This window comes from Bubalus bubalis, chromosome 13 (assembly GCF_019923935.1).
Source record: "Bubalus bubalis isolate 160015118507 breed Murrah chromosome 13, NDDB_SH_1, whole genome shotgun sequence".
Lineage (NCBI taxonomy): Eukaryota > Metazoa > Chordata > Mammalia > Artiodactyla > Bovidae > Bubalus > Bubalus bubalis.
In genome coordinates, this window is record NC_059169.1 from 24163794 (window position 1) to 24179394 (window position 15601).

A 15601-nucleotide genomic window follows, 5' to 3' on the forward strand; every position below is an offset into this window, starting at 1 on the left:
GCTAATTGTAATCAGTGCTTTTTGTATTATTATCATTTATCTCTATATATTTTTACACTGTAATAAGTGGTAGTGGGAGGATAAGAAGGTCCTGGGTATTTATTTTGCACCTGTTACCTGATTCACAGACTAAAACCCCCATGTGTTTTAGGGCAGAATTTAAGTCCCTCCCAAACTGCATATCAGTTTGATCTTATAGCGTAAAATCTTCCTCTTAGGAGCCTTCTTTCCACAGTATTTTCCAGGTGGCAAGTTCCCTTGCTCATCACCCCTTGTTGTTGTGGATTTGATCTATAAATTCTCTCAACCAGCCTCCCACTAACTGACGCTGGGTGAACAGAACTTCTCCATTTTCTTCGTGACTGATGCCAAAGACAACGGTGTTTAAGGCTAGTGGGTTCCTCTCTGATAAGTAAGTCAGCTCATCTTTGCTTCCAGCAGCTGAGTTATGTGGTGGTGGTTTAGTCGCTAAGTCGTGTCCGACTCTTTGTTGTCGTAATCCTGAGTTATGTGCTTATCAGCAATTTGAGAGTTAAAACCCAAAAGATGTCAGTTCTGAAACTTATGTCAGTTCCAGTTATTATTTTAATGATGTAACAATTAAAAATTTCATAAAGAGGTATCAGATAAGTTTGCAAAGAAATTATTTCTAGAGAAACTAAATTGAATGTTTTAGAATGCTTCACCAAAGACAAATGATACAACTGTTAAGGGACTTCCTTGGTGGTCCAGTGGTTTAGACTTCAGCTTCTTATGCAGGGGATGCAGGTTTGATCCCTGGTGGGCGAATTAAGGACTCACGTGCCTAGTAGTCAAAAAAAAAAAAAAAAAAACAAACCATAAAACAGAAGCAATATTGTAACAAATTCAACAAAGACTTTAAAAAATGTCCACACCAAAAAAGTCTAAAAAAACAAAATAAGAGCTACCCTTAAATTGTGGGAAATTGAGGATGGGAGAAAAAAAATTACAAAAATCCCCGAAAGTTTACTCTCAGCTCAAGTGTCTTTAACTATAACTTTTAGCCTGTCCTGAATCTTGTTCTACTTGAAAGAAACTAAACCTGGAAATGGTACACAATTCATTATGTATAAAGAAGGAAGATGATGTAGAATTTCAATCAGTGGGCTCTTAGGTAAAGAAATAGACCAAACTCTTTATGAAATGATTGGTGAATGAAACATGGATGTGTATGTATATGTACAAACTTCAGGCATTTTAATTCAAAACAAATAAATTTGTTTTTCCAGGAGCAGACTAACCATGGTATTGAATCCTATCAGGTAAGTGGCTTCTGTTTTATTTAGGTATTTTTGAATTTTTTGAACTTTGGATTTTTGTTTTGTGCACTCCTCTATTGGAAAGTTAGTGGCTGCCACATTGTGGGTGCTCAAAAAATAAGTTGTTCAAGGTGTGAGTGAATTATGATGACTGGACTCTTCAAAAAAGTGTAAACGTGTGTATATTTAAGGTGGCCTTGTATTGTCCTAGGAAGTGAGAGTGGGGGATTGGTGGAGGGGAAGGCGAGGTGGAAGAAGACAGTCTTGCTCTTTTAAGGAACTAAGACAACTGGCAGGGGTCAGGAGAGGGGCGGGAAGCTTTTTCATCCTCTCCATACCACCATTCTGACACTTATTCTCTGAGTGTATTGTCCACCTGCTGCATTGTCCTTCCTTTTCTTGGCTAAAATCCACTGCAGTTTTGTTGAGAACCACTGCTGAAACTCTCATCAGTACTGTAACATAGTTCTGATAAATTTAGTATTAGCACCACGCACATTAGAAATGATGCTGCTCCTGGTTTACTCTGTACTTTAACATACACACTCTTTTGCACATTTGTCTGCTAGTTTATTGGTTAGGGGAAGACAAACAGTCCATAGGCTACTCTGAGACCAATCAGAATTGTTACTAGCAATTTGCTAATCAGTTATATGGCTAAATTCAATTTCCTTTCCATTTTCTTTGTTTTATTGTGAGATATAATATAAATTTCAAAAAGTGAGAGCTGCTGTAAAACACAAAAACAAAACCCACCAAAAACTTGATCATGTGTGTGCCCATTATCCAGCTTGAGAAATAAAACATTTCAGGCACCTTTGAATTTCACATTATGCTATCTTGTACCCTCTTCCCTCATTCAAAACAGTTTCTTCCCTGAGTTTGGGGCTAATAATTGCTTTGGTTTTCTTTATAATTTTACTACATTTGGCTGTATTCCTAAACAATGTATGTTTAGCTTGCCTTTTTTTAAAATTGAAATCAGTGGGAAGAATCGTATTTTTCATTTAATATTTGTTTTTAAAAAATTTTCCTTGTTGATGCCAATTACTGTAGTTAATTGATTTTTCCATCTAATAAAATGTTCCAGTATTTAAGTACCCCACGAGTGGTTTAGCGTATCCACTGTCGTTGGTCTTTTGAATTATTTACAGTTTTTCTGCTATTGTGAACAAAAGAGCCATAAACTTGGACATGCCTCCCAGGGAGGAGGAGGAGAAATTTTTCTAGTCTATATGGTATTGTACATAGGAGTGGTCATATGATATGCATATATTAAACTTTACCAAGCAAAGTAAAATGATTTTTCCGCGTTTTAGTAGTTTACACTTGCACCAGCTGTGTATGGATGTTTAAATTCAACTTTTCAAAACAAGACAGACATCTGTGGATTTATCTATATCCTGAATTGCTGTGGAATACCTACAATTGGAAGAAAGAAGCAGCTTGGTGTTCATTTCCTTTAAATCTTACGTGCTCTGGAGGAAGAGAACAGACAGGGAATACATATGATTCTGTTTATGCTAATCTAAGATATGTTGGTTAAATAAGGAAAAATTAAGTAGTAGACCTGAGAAAGAAAGGAGAACATTTTCTTCTTCCTCTTAATTAAATCTTTGAACTTAATTGCTTAGTGTGAAGGTACTTCAGCATATATTGTACACCAGATGTAGGAAAACACATCCCAAAGTCATTTTGTCCTGATTTTGTAAGAACTGTAGTAGCACAGAAGTGACAGTTGACTACAGATTTGGGGGGAAATCTTTTTGTTAATTTCATTAGTATTTTTCTTTGAGGCTATAAGACCATCAAACATTTTCTAATTTAAAAGTATGTTGAAATAATATGCCCTCTATCCTAAGGAATTGCTTTTGATGTTTTGTGCTTTAATAAATGAAAATATATCTGTTTTACATTTTTAAACACTGAACAGTTTTTATTTCCTGATTATTCCAAATGACATTAATGAAATATTTTTGAAAGGGTTTGAGACAAAGTGACTTATTTGTCAATTGTGAAAAAGAAACTTTGTTCAAAATAGTCTGTATTTAATTGCCCTCTCAAATGCTTCTAATTTCACATTTCCAATATATTTTAAGTATATACCATTTTCATCCTAATTTCTAAACTAGCAAACATGGATTTTTTTTTCAAGAAATTCAGAAACTACAAGAAAATGACAAAATATTTTATGTGGCAAAGTTGAAGTTAACAAAATGTATTATCTTAGAAACATATCCTAATTGTTTCTGCCATACATAATTAAATGATGCTCTTTCTAAAAGTAGCCCTTGAAAAAGTATTTAGCAAATCATACTTAATTTGAAAATAAGTATTAATTACTAGCTATGAAAAGATGATTTAAGCAATTCAGCCGTTCCCTCCAAATATTTCATCTACATGTGTAAATCTAAAATTCAACATGAATTTGTGTTTGCTGCTGAATTTTGTCAAGAGTGATGCTAATAATGAAAAAGAAAAGAAGTTGCTGTACTCTTATATTTATTAATTTGTACATAATCTGTCAATAAATGTTATTTTAGTAATTAAGTTTTGTTCTTTATACCATTTTTGATGGTATAAAGAAAACATATTTGTATTTAACAAGTGTTTTGAATTTACAGTTTCTTAGTAAGATTCAGGCTCACATTGTGACAATGAATCAAGACATAAGATCCTATTTAACGACTGTCCTTCAAAAGGGAACAATGGATTTACTACTACTTTTCTTTTACTTTTGCATTCTGCCCTTAGCTACAGCATGCACAGTTTGACTATTTTAAGTAATTGAACAGCTGCTAATTAGCGGTTTTAATAGTCAAGGAGAGGGAGAAGCATGTTGTGCATATAAACTGTACCTAAATGTTTTTTTCTGAATCGGGTTGCACAGGAAAAGCCTTTAAAATTGCATTTTCTCCATGATCTTAACTATTCATATCTGAATCTCTCTGTGTGTCCTAATTCATCTCTGACAATGACTCACAATATACATATTTTGAAGGAATTATTTTAAATTTACACACTTTAAAATATTTAGTAGTAGGCACATAGAAACGAAGGTGACAATCACATTACTCACCGGGAAAGAATAGCTTTTAACAGAATCGTTCTATCCCTGTGCATAGGAATTACAATCCTAACGATTTTTCATGAAAAAATTCCGCCGTTTCTTAAGTAATGCTAATGAAAACACATAGTTGAAAAGTTTGTTTGCCCAGAAGAGTCAGAACTGATTTATTCAGAATTAACTATTAATTCTGAAGTCTAGGTAACTAAAAAGTTAAAAAACAATTTTTAGTTTCAAGGTGTGGTTCACATCAGATATAGCACATGGCACTAAATACACCCATTTAAAAATTCTAAATACCTTAGAAAACTGGTATACAAATAGCTGAGGGACTGTGTTATTTGTTGTCATTTTGTGTCAGTTGCAAATACTGGGGGTTTACCTGAAACCAGAAAAAAAAAGTTAAGTAAAATCCTATAGATTTCATAATTTAAGATGAGAAAATATTGTTTCAACGAAATCATATTTTTCAATGTTAAATATTTGGAAAATTTTTAAAATAATTTTTAAAAAAAGGAAGATATCATCCAGCAATAATAAATATGTCGACACTTTTTTTTTAACCTGAAAATGTATGTTGCTCTTCAGAGAAGAGTGGGGCCAATTCCCCTGTTTGTCAGGTTGGGTGGAGAAGCATCTGAAAAAAACAGAATAGATGATGATTGAAAAGCTTTCTTTGTAAAGATCCATCTGTGTCCTGGGATTAGATTACTCTTGTAAACTTTGTATTTTCAAATATCTTTTGTTTTAAGACTGAATACGTGGAGTTATTTTCTTCCGCTGAGTAATAATAACCTTTGTTGCATTAAATATGTTTTCTAAAAATATATTTAATATTCCCTGACAGAGCTGTTTTCATTCTATCATTTCTAACCTGTACCATTCATTCCATAGAACAGTTTGGCTCTCCTTGCTGTTACCAGTATAGCTTTTGCAGCTTTACAGATACATCAGGAAATTCTCCTTCTAATGTTAAAACAGCTTTTAAAAAAAGAACATAACACCTATTAAAAAAAACCCTGTCCCCCAAGCCCCATGTTAAAATTCCCCAATTTTAAAAAAAAGAACTATTTTATTTCAAATAATTTAGAATACTTAGGTTTTGTATTGAATTTTGCTATTTTGTAAATTGCATTAAGTATGAGATTTATGCAAATGTGAAAAAGTTATGCAGAAGAAAGGGGAGCAACACAAATAGATGCTCTTTGCTCCTTTCTCTTCATTATCATAACTGTGTTCACTCACTTAAAGATTCTGAAGACTACACATTTTAAATTATTTCTGCTGTTGATCACTAGATAATCAGAACTCTAATTATAAATTAGTTGATGGCTTCAGCTCTTTTTAGAAATTTTTACCACAGACAGTTTTTCATTTCACTGACTTACCTTCATCCTGCCTAACTCTCTGGTAGTGGTATTTAGTAATAATGAAATGCCTATGGAGGAAACCAAAGACTATGAAAGCTCCGGAAAACACCAGTGGGTAGTGAGTGCCATAAGAGTTACAATTTAATTGTACCATAAATACCCAAAGAAAGGGGAAAAAAAAGAGCAACCTTACAGTTGATGGTATTCATTTAGAAAATACATAAAGGGATTTGGAAGGTACAGGAAATTATCTATGTTATTCAAACAGAATAGAGTTTTCCTTTTTAGTATCTGGATATTTAGACAAGAGACAGATTTGGGGCTTTTTTGCCCTTAACACTCATATGTTCAGCCCTCAGATATAATTTAAATACTTAGAGCAGGGTGTAGTAATAGAGCTAAAGATGTGAGTAAAGTTGAAGGCTATATGTATTGAAACTGAGGTGAATTACATGACATTAAAATTATATAAATAAGGAAAGAACTCACTGAGTCAAGGAAAATAGCTGGCATATTAATACCTAGCAGATCTAATGAACATTTGTGAGTTGACTTTTATCTTTGTGTATTCTGTTACTTCTTCCCAGAATGTATGCACATTAATTTTTTTTTTGAAAAACCAAAAATAAAGGCAGCCGGGGATTATTTTGATAAGGTTTAATGCTAGATCTTTGAAAGTTTCCAGGACAGGCATTATCATTGTGCCCACGGAGTCTGTGGGGTGTATTTGTGTGTATTTGTGTGCCTGTGTGTGTGTGCAGTCAGGGTGCTGAAAGAAGCTGAGGATTATTCAGAACAATTGCAGAAGAGAGAAGTAGATGCTGTCTTGTAAAGGTGGCTAGATTAGTAGAGGTCACTCTTAATTGTTTGCTGATAGACTCCTTTGTAATTTGCAGCGTGTTTCTGGGTAGTAGGACCCTGGGGCAGTCTAGTCTAATTTCACTATTAAAGCCCACAGTGCTTGCTATACATGCATTTTTAAGAATTTAAGATCAAATCCTCTGCTATTCACTAGCTTTGGCACTTTGGTGAGTCTGTTAATATCTCTGGGCCACAGTTTTCTCATTTAGAAATTGGTAATAATAGTACGGGCTTCCCTGGTGGCGCAGTGGTAAAGAACCCTCCTTCCAGTGCAAGAGACTTGGTTTTGATCCCTGAGTTGAGAAGATCCCCTGGAGAAGGAAATGGCAACCCACCCCAGTATTCTTGCCTGAGAAATCCCATGGGCATAGGAGCCTGGTGGGCTACATACAGTCCATGGGGTCACAAAAAGAGTCGGGCATGATTTAGGGATTAAATATCAACAACAACAACAACAACAACAGTACTAACACAACTAATCTCAGAGGATGATTGTGAGGATCAAAATGAAATAATATGTAGCATTTTATAAAATTCTTAAAATATTAAACAAATGAAAGGTATTTGTACTCTAACTACCTGGGGCCCTGGATTTCTAGGACTATTCCACCTGTGCATAATTTCTATCTGTTTCTCTCCTTTTTATTCTCCTCTTTCTGGTACACCATACAGCTTCCTGCTGCTCCTGCTGCTGCTAAGTCACTTCAGTCGTGTCCGACTCTGTGCGACCCCATAGACGGCAGCCCACCAGGCTCCCCCGTCCCTGGGACTCTCTAGGTGAGAACACTGGAGTGGGTTGCCATTTCCTTCTCCAATGCATGAAAGTGAAAAGTGAAAGTGAAGTCACTCAGTCGTGTCCGACTCTTCACGACCCCATGGACTGCAGCCTACGAGGCTCCTCCGTCCATGGGATTTTCCAGGCAAGAGTACTGGAGTGGGGTGCCATTGCCTTCTCCGTACAGCTTCCTAATGATAGTGTTTTCCCCAGTATCTAATTCAGGGCTTACAACACCTTTCCTAGAGCAGACACTTCAGGGGCTACCAGTTATCAATGGGTACTACCAGTTATCAATGTATCGCCTTTCAGCACCCTTCACTACCTGTTCTGAGAGCCCATACTGAACTCTGTAAGCATTTTTTGTTTTTAGTGAACATGATGTCAATTTAGCCTGTAGAGGGAGTGGGAGGGACATTGCAGAGGAAGGGAGCAACTCTCTGTGGTTCCTGTGTGGGTGGTTTTCCTTGCTTGCTCAGGCTGCAGGGGTACTCAAGTGTTGTGGGTTTGTGAGGTCATGCAATGCAACTCGCCCCACCCTGCACCCTGAAGCAAGTTCCTGAGGAACCTTGTGTCCTCAGCCTGGGCAAGGTGAGCATCTTTCTGCACTAATCCCTATGTTAACACCGGCACTCCAGGTTGCTCTCCTGCAACAGCGTCCTTAACTCCCTTTGCACATTCTCCCATAGCTGTGGCTGTCCTGCCCGATGAAGGGTTCTATCTTGCATTTCTGGCAACAGTGGACCACCTGTTGGACAGCCCTGTGGCCAGTCTCTCTGCCCTCCACTGGGCTCCCGTCATACCTTTTTGAATTAGGTCTGAACCTCAGCCTCAGAAGGGGGCCATTCTTCCAAGTTTGCCCTTCCTTAAGTACATCCCCTCAGTCTCAGCATACCTTTTAGTATGTCATACCTTGCTAATTCTTTATATTAAACATTTCCTATTTAAATTACAACTTAGTGACTAAATAACAATATTTGTGGGCTTCCCTGATGGGTCAGTGGTAAAGAACCCGCTTGCTAATGCAGGAGACTCAGGCTCAATCCCTGGGTTGGGAAGATCCCACAGAGAAGGAAATGGCAACCCACTTCAGTGTTCTAGCCTGGGAAATCCCATGGACAGAGAAGCCTGGGGTCCATGGGCTCCAAAAAGAGTCAGACATGGCTTAACAACTAAACAACAACAAATGTATATTTTATGTGACTTTTGTTTCTTGATTCAGTTCAGTTCAGTCGCTCAGTCGTGTCCGACTCTTTGCGACCCCATGAATCGCAGCACTCCAGGCCTCCCTGTCCATCACCAACTTCCAGAGTTCACTCAAACTCATGTCCATCGAGTCGGTGATGCCATCCAGCCATCTCATCCTCTGTCGTCCCCTTCTCCTGCCCCCAATCCCTCCCAGCATCAGAGTCTGTTCCAATAAGTCAACTCTTCACATGAGGTGGCCAGAGTACTGGAGTTTCAGCTTTAGCATTATTCCTTCCAAAGAACACCCAGGACTGATGTCCTTTAGAATGGACTGGTTAGTTCCTGACTAATACATTGGCTGATAAAATATTACATAATTATATAAAAAATCATGACAGTCATAACAGTACCCTAAGTTACAATTTCTAGTTATATTATTTGTACTTAATGTATTAACTGTGGTGTTGGAGAAGACTCTTGAGAGTCCCTTGGACTGCAAGGAGATCCAACCAGTCCATCCTTAAAGGAGATCAGTCCTGGGTGTTCATTGGAAGGACTGATGCTGAAGCTGAAACTCCAATACTTTGGCCACCTCATGTGAAGAGTTGACTCACTGGAAAAGACCCTGAAGCTGAGAGGGATTGAGGGCAGGAGGAGAAGGGAACGACGGAGGATGGGATGGCTGGATGGCATCACCGATTCAATGGACATGAGTTTGAGTGAACTCCGGGAGTTGGTGATGGACAGGGAGGCCTGGCATGCTGTGATTCACGGGGTCGCAAAGAGTCAGACACGACTGAGCAACTGAACTGAACTGAATGTATTAACTTAAATAAGTCATCATGCTTTCAATTGTTTATTAGCATCAAAGAAAAAAATTCATACAATGGCAGCAGGCACCAGTCATGTAAATAATATTAGCACTGTGAATCTTGTTTTCAATTTTATTCAAATTTCAACTTTCCCCTACATTTCTCTAAGACCAACATTTATAGAGCAATCAATAGATCATAATCATAGACATTTTCTATCTCAGCCATTGCATTCTTAAAATATTTGGAAACAGATAAAAAGTACAATTCAAGTGATCAAATATTTTCCATAACTAGGAGACTTTCTTTATCCTGAACAGTAAGTGTCTATTATTTTTACTGTATATTGGTTAAAGTAGCATTGAATTCTCCTGTATTGGTCAAGCATCTTTACTTTGAATGGAAAATATGACTCTTAATTGGTAAAGCATATGATGAATCATGCTGATAAGAAAATGCTATCTGCCTTCATATCTAAGATGCCACTGGTTGTAAGATACATAATTTAATTATTCATTTAATGTATGAACAAAGGAAAAGTGCTGGAATTAATTGTAAGACTGTAAAATGTGAAAGACATGATGATTTAGAGATGTTAAAATATGAAAAAATATATACCTCTTTAAAATCAATGAAATGTGATAGAATTCTAGTTAATTCTTAATTAGTCCTGAATAGTCTCCGTATGACTGCCCTGCCATAATTGTCAAAATTTTAAGTTAGATGAAAAGCTGTTTTCAGCTTTTTGATTATAACATTGTACTTCTAAAATTGGGAGGTGGTTTGGTATGTTCATTTAATAACCTACAGGTTCAGGCTGGTTAGGCACCATCAGATTACATTTGAACACTCTGCCCTTATTTTTAAGTTGGGTCTTGAGGAAACCTTGGCTGGTTTCAGCTTCTACACTCATATTGGCATGCCACAGTTTCCAGCATTTTGTTTATTCTTAGGCCCATCAATCCGTATACAAGTAATAAATAGAAACTTCAGTTAAATGGGCTTCCCTGGTAGCTCAGAGGTTAAAGCATCTGCCTGCAATGTGGAAGACCTGGGTTCAATCCCTGGGTCAGGAAGATCCCCTGGAGAAGGAAATGGCAACCCACTCCAGTATTCTTGCCTGGAGAATCCCATGGACGGAGGAGCCTGGTGGGCTGCAGAATCCCATGGACGGAGGAGCCTGCTGGGCTGCAGTCCATGGGGTCGCAAGGAGTCTGACACGACTGAGTGACTTGTCTTTCTTCTTTCTTACTTTCAGTTAAATAGAGTTGAGAGACCAGAAGGGGGAGCTCTCACACCCTGGGACAATAGTAGAGCCCAACAGGAAGAATAAAGAGTCCTTTTCTTTGCTGGCAAGGACACGACCAATGAAAAGTCGTGGACTCTATTTACTGCAAGCCTCCCAATTTCCTTTTCCTCTCAATAAAAATGTTCCTTCCCTTGGTGTGGGGAAGACTTGGCAGTGACTGGCCGTGGTTGCAGACCTTAAACTGTGATTCTTTGTTGATCCCCAGTAAATCCGTCTTTGCAGGAGACATATCTGGCAGTCTGTCTCAGGTCAACAAAGCCCATTCCTTTTTCCTCCACTTCCTGTCACTCTGATGCTAATTCTCTCTGGATCGTGCAAGTCTTTGTGGTTGTCCATGTGTGCCCACATGGTGAGGTCTGTGAGGTTTTTTTATAACTGTCTGGAGGTTTTTGAGTTTGCTCTCTTTATTTTCCTGTCTGAATTACGGATGAATTAAGGGAGATTCATCCACTATTCCAAAACTATACCATCACTGCCCAAGTTTTGCCATATCTGCCCCCCCCACCCTGCCTCTGCTCCTTTTTTTTAAATCGCAGTTTCCAGCCCATTAAGTTAATTAGTAAGCTTCTAATGGGTGGAGACCTGTCATTTGAAAAGCAATAGTCTGTGTAGTCTGTGGCTGTGTATTGTGGAATTTATTGAAATACTGTACTTGCATACTGTACCTGTGTGTAAATGACTGTGCTTGTGTCTATCTCTCTTTGGAGATGTTCTGTTCACTCCTTCCACTCTCCCCATTCTCATCAATCTGATTTTCAAAAAAATCTAGAAAACTTGCGTTAATATGTGTCCATAGATTAAACAAGACCAACAGAAATGTATACCTCAACTATATTGTTTTAAACCCACTAATCTCCACAGTGTCTCTTTTATGAAACATTTTTTGTTTTTATTGAATAAACATTGCTTTACTTTGAAGGATGTTAAAACGTTCAAAGAAATATATTTGTTATTGTTGTATTTATTTTAAGAATTTTATATTATATCCTCTTAACAAATATCCATAGGAAAAATTTCTCTTGTGTCTCAGTATCAAGAATTGTCAAGTGTTACTATTATCTGAAAAACAACTCATAATTTATGAGTATTTTTAGGATATAAATTTTTAAGATGTATTCCTGATTCTTAAGCTTTGACACTTTGATTAAAGTCAGATATTTTAATATCATTGTATTAATGTGAATACTCCTGTAAATTTGCCTGCTTTTATAGTACTATTCAACAATGTTCATTCTTCATTTATTCTTTTTCTCATCTACTTGTGAGACTTTTCTGTCTGATGCTGATAATAAAAACCTTCAATGAAGTACTAGAAAATGTACTAGCTTCTTGACTTGATGAAATGTCTTCATATTTTCAGTTATGAAAAATCTTGGCTCTTCATAGTTTCAAGCAATAGAACATACGTTCACTTTTATTCATTGCAGTATTTCCTAGAAATAAGAATATTTCTTAGAGATGCTTGAATATTTCTTAACATCCTTTACAGAGCAATGTTTCTATCTCACTTTTTGTAAGATGCTGAGATTTCAAATTGTTTGGTTCCCTTCTTCTATTTTGAGTAGAAATACTTCTCCATTGATTTTAACTTGAACCAGTCAAAGTATTATTCCAATAAATATAAACAAAGTCAAAACTTTGTATCCTTTTAAGAATATTATTCCAATCTTCCTTTCTGATTACATCTTTTAAAGAACAAGTACTTCAACTTTAAAGAAAAAATATTTTATGAGGTGTTTGACTCCGAGAGTAAAAAATTCATGAGATGTTTTGATTTTAAAATGTACTCTCTTAATTCAAACGTACAAAACTTCCAGAAAGCAAGCATTGGTGATGAGGCTAGTTTTAGAAGTACAATATTATAATCAGACAATTCTCCATTTGTCTGAGTCCTCTGAATGCCTACTGAAATGTACTAACTATTCTACGGGCAGCAATGATCCAGACACTGGTAAGAAATTTAGGGAAAAATTTCCAGATGCTGGGACAGGAATTGGTAGGAGCTTGGAAGGGTTTTAGTTCTAGGGGATAATGAGTATTCAGTAGAACAAAAACTCAGAAACAGAGGCAAGGCAGGTCCTTGTCTCTTATGTTGGCACTAGATTAGTACCCACAATCATGAGTCTCAGAAAGTATGACTGAGACTGAATTAATATCCACAGTCACAGGTATCTACTAGATCCTCAGAATCTTAAGCTTGGGGTGTAATCTACAAGCAGACATCCAGTGAATTCAACTATGGGACAAAACACAAATAAGTCAGGAAATATGTGGGTTGAATAATTAGTATATTTGAAGTAGGGTGCCTTCATCACATTTCTACAAAATGAGAAAAGATGAAATTATCATAGAAAACACATGTAGCATTAAAATGACCATGATTCAAGAATAATAGTCAGAGACAGTTACTTGTTTTCTTTTTTCTCTTTTAAAAACTTGCCTATTTCTCGTTTAAGTGGCCTCTACTTGACTCCTAAGTTTGGCTCCAGGAGCTGGCCTAGTGACATGTTTTATTTAGTTCCTGGGAGGAGAACAAAAGATCCTTCTTCATGGAAACTCAAACTATCCAACTTTAGGACTGTCCTGAGTATTCTTCCTGTGTGAGGGCCTAAGCTGAGGGATTTGGCTGATTTTCAGAGCACTGGAAATCCAATAAATCTCAAGCCTGGGATTAAGCATGCGATAAGATTATTCATAGGAGTCAAGAGAATGTATTAGCAAATAGACTAATTGTGAGAACAAATCTAAAATACTTGGGTATGGGGACTTTCCTGGTGGTCCAGTAGCTAAGACTTTGCTGACAAAGGTCCATCTAGTCAAAGCTATGGTTTTTCCAGTAGTTATGTATGGATGTAAGAGTTGGACCTTAACAAAAGCTGAGTGCCAAAGAATTGATGCTTTGCTTTTGAACTGTGGTGTTGGAGAAGACTCTTGAGAGTCCCTTGGATTGCAAGGAGATCCAACCAGTCCATCCTAAAGGAGATCAGTCCTGAATATTCATTGGAAGGACTGATGCTGAAGCTTCAGTACTTTGGCCATCTGATGTGAAGAACTGACTTGTTGGAAAAGACCCTGATGCTGGGAAAATTGAAGGCAGGAGGAGAAGAGGATGACAGAGGATGAGATGGTTGGATGGCATCACCGACTTGATGAACATGAGTTTGAACAAGCTCTGGGAGTTGGTGATGGACAGGGAAGCCTGGCGTGCTGCAGTCCATGGGGTTGCAAAGAGTCAAACACAACTGAGTGACTGAACTGAACTTTCAGTGCAGGGGATGCAGGTTCCATTCCTGGTCAGGGAGCTAAGATCTCACATGCCACGTGGCCAAAAAGCCAAACATAAAACAGAAGCACTATTGTAACAAATTCAATAAAGGCTTTAAAAATGGTCTGCATCACAAAATCTTTAAAAAATAAATACAATAATAAAGTGAAGTCTCAGAAAAATTTGGGGGGCAGTCCTGCAGTTAACAAAATCTCTGTAAGGGGGAAAATTGGAAACAGTGTCAAATTTTATTTTCCTGGGCTCCAGAATCATTGTGCATGGTGACCGCCATCATGAAATTAAAAGACGCTTACTCCTTGGAAGTAAAGTTAAGACAAACCTAGATGGTGTATTAAAAACCAGAGACATCACTTTGCTGACAAAGGTCTGTATAGTCAGAGCTGTGGTTTTTCCAGTAGTCATGTGCAAATGTGAGAGCTGGACCATAAATAAGGCTGAGCAAGCATGGAAGAATTTATGCTTTTGAATTGTAGGGCTGGAGAAGACTCTTGAGAGTCCCTTGTACATCAAGGAGATCAAACTAGTGAATCCTAAAGGAAATCACCCCTGAATATTCATTGGAAGGACTGATGCTGGAGCTCTAATACTTTGACTACCTGAATATTCATTGGAAGGACTGGAGCTGAAGCTCTAATACTTTGACTACCTGATGCGAAGAGCCGACTCATTGGAAAAGATCCTGATGCTGGGAAAGATTAAAGGCAGCAGGAGAAGGGGGCAGCAGAGAATGAGATGGTTAAATAGCATCACTGACTCAATGGACATGAATTTGAGCAAAGTTGGGAGACAGTGAAGGACAGAGGAGCCTGGCATGATGCAGTCTGTGGGGTTGCAAAGAGTCGGACATGACTTAGTGACTGAACAACAGCTGTTAGCAACACCTAAAAGTAGCAGAACAAGGCCTATCTGACAAGTAGCATTTTACCTCTCTGAAATTAATATTTTATGGCAGTGAAAATATACCTGCTGCTTACTTTAACTCAAGAAAAAGGTATATATTTATATTCATTGACATACAGTTAAGTTCTCCTGGTAAGCTGTTTCTGAGTACAGAGGAGTATCCCAGGAAGCCAGGCATTTATAGGATATAGAGGCTGAACGGGTTAATCCTTCTCCTTACAAAAAACTTGATTAACAAGAGTTTTCGCAAAAGTGATTTCACAAGTCTGTAATTTAAATGGAACCGTAAACCATACAAAGTGTTTCCTTTCTCTCAGCAAATGAAATTTAGAAAATTATACTACAGAGAAGGACTCAGGAGTATATAATCACATCCTACCTTCTCTTGACAGCAGAGTAATAGTATGGCCTTACCACTGTCTTTCCTGTTGCGTTTTACATTAAAATTAAGAGGGAAATAATTATATTGATTTCTTTTTCTTAGTGTACTTTATAAAAACTTGGCATTGAAGTCCATATTTTTATGTGTTATTGTCTTTATGATTGCACTGGGATGTTATTCTGCTGGGACACGGGATTTTTGTAACTGAGTCCCCAAAGTGTCTGAAATATTGCATGATGCATAGGAGGTGTTAAATAAAAGAATGGATGAGTGAATGCATGTTCTAAGGAACATTTACAATCTGATGAAGGAAAATACCTGGTACAGCACAGTGGTGAGAAGGCAGAGAAGGCTAAAAAAACTGATGCTCT

General features: G+C 37.4%; 1 long non-coding RNA gene across 1 annotated transcript; it reads left to right on the forward strand.

Moving 5' to 3' along the window:
- Nucleotides 1–209: 209 nt before the first annotated feature.
- Nucleotides 210–11974, forward strand: LOC123328970. Its single transcript, XR_006639892.1, has 3 exons — nt 210–412; nt 1251–1283; nt 10612–11974. It is a non-coding gene; the product is annotated as an uncharacterized LOC123328970 (long non-coding RNA).
- Nucleotides 11975–15601: the final 3627 nt, after the last annotated feature.